Raw genomic sequence first — 2,417 nt, 5'->3', positions numbered from 1 at the left:
GGAATAGGCTCTCAACATCCTCTCCAATCTCCATCCAATTGCATAAGGTGTCCTATGAATGTTGAGCACGGTACCTAACATCATTCAACCGAGATTCTAAGGCATTTAAATGATGGATGAACATCTCATTGGTAAGAGTGACCCGTTTTCCAAGGCATCCGAACGTCGGTTAATCAAAAAATCTGTGTCATCCAACTTACACATGATTCTCTTAGTGCGGCGTAGTAGGTATTCCATTTCTGCAAATAATAATACAAAAATTTAATTTTTTACTTAAGGTTGAATGTATGAAACCCTAGTCTGACTACTTTGTTGCTGAAAATGAAAGTACTATACCTGGAGCTGATAAAGACTAGAGTATTGAAATGTATGTAAACAAAGAGAATAAGGCATGTAGTACAGTGTTTCTCTTCTTTAAATAGGCCAAACATGCCATTTCAACCGGATCAATTGGCTGAACTGCATTTAATGACTAGCACTTATTGCAATACACCCAATTCCCATTATATATTATTATTTTATATTATAATTTTATTTAATTCTTGTAAAATTGAACGCAAATTCATCATTAAATTGAAATTGTTCAGACCTTAAAATTCAAATAACAATTATACAATTCATCATAAAATTGAAATTGTTCAGATATTAAAATTCAAATAACAATTATACAAAGTTGTTCTTCTTTGTTGTGCTCATAGAAAATACATTTAAAAGGGGAAATCTAATACAATTTATCGGGGAGGGACGAGCTTTGAGGGTCATTGTTAGGCTTGTTGATAGAAGGCAACATCATTCTCTCCAGCCTAGTCGCAATAGCTTCCATACGCATCATCATTATCTCCTACTTGTGGCACAACCCATCCACACGTCGACTTAACGTAGCAACTTCCACTCTCAATTCATGAATCTGACAAACAAGCGACTGAAGCGGATTGTTCATCGGATACACATGGACTTGGGGGCGAGTAGTGTTAGGGACATTCACTGTGTTACTCATTTTTCACTCGTAAATAATATATAAAAAAAAATTATAAATATAAATATTAGGCGGATGTAAATGAAGAGTAGTAATGATACCTTTCAATATTTTGATTTGATGATGTCTTACAGAGATTTGGTTTCCGGATTGGTTGAGGTAAGATCTTGTGTGTAGTAGGGTTTAAATAGCAAATGATACAAGTGAACGGTCAAAAAAATTAAGAACAAAGCACGCCTAGCCAATAGCAATTCGTTACTTTCCTTGGTATATGAAGAAGGGTCATAGGAAATCTGTTTTTTTCCCATACCAATGTGCGCTGATATACGTAAAGTCATAATTATCACCATTCACCGCCCTTTTTTTCATTTTCCACCAATAACACTTTTTGTTTTTTGTAATTTCATCAATAATACATAGCTTCAAAATAAATAACATTATATTTCCCTCTCAAAAGTTGTTTTCTAAATGATCAAATTTTTAGATTTCCCCCAAAATTTGGATTCAAACAGAAAAATTTATTATTACTCCACTTAAAATGTAAAATTTATTACTTAGATAATTTCTTCATCTACTTGCATTTGGAAAGTGTTTAATATGGAATTGCCACATGTTGATTTTTAATGTTATCAATTATCTATGTGATCACTATATGTTGATTGTTCTATTTTATTTACTTGATTTTGAGATAAAGTGTCCAAAATAAAAAATAATCGAACCACCAACTTGATCCAATCGACCACCAAATTTGGTTCAATTATATCAAGATCAAGTGTTGTTTTCTTCAATTTGATCCAACAAAATCAAATCAACACAAAGTCAACAAAATTGAACCCTAAACCCCGAGAACCACTTCAACATTGAGATCCAACTTGATCCAATCGACCACCAATGCTTGGTGGAACGAAGGTGTGACTCTAAATTTGGTTCAATTATATCCAACAAGTGTTGTTGATCTTCAAGTCAACATAAGAACACAAAAGTCAACAAAAATTGAATTGAGACTAGAACCACTTCAACATCGAGATCCAACTTGATCCAATTGACCACCAATGCTTGGTGGAATGAAGGTGACTCTAAATTTGGTTCAATTATATCCAACAAAAGCAAGTCAACACAATTTGAGTCAACAAACCAAAACACAAAAGTCAACAAAATCGAATTAAGACTACAACCACTTCAACATCGAGATCCAACTTGATCCAATTGACCACCAATGCTTGGTGGAACGTGAAGTGTAAATTTGGTTCAATTATATCAAGATCAAGTGTTGTTGATCTTCAATTTGATCCAACATAAGCAAGTCAACACAAAAGTCAACAAAAATTGAATTGAGACTAGAACCACTTCAACATTGAGATCCAACTTGATCCAATTGGGCCACCAATGCTTGGTGGAAACGAAGGTGTCACTCTAATTAATTATAAGATCAAGTGTTGTT

Source organism: Lycium ferocissimum, chromosome 7, assembly GCF_029784015.1.
Source record: "Lycium ferocissimum isolate CSIRO_LF1 chromosome 7, AGI_CSIRO_Lferr_CH_V1, whole genome shotgun sequence".
In the NCBI taxonomy this organism is placed as follows: domain Eukaryota; kingdom Viridiplantae; phylum Streptophyta; class Magnoliopsida; order Solanales; family Solanaceae; genus Lycium; species Lycium ferocissimum.
The sequence above is the reverse complement of the archived record's forward strand: the minus strand, read 5'-3'. Positions refer to the sequence as shown.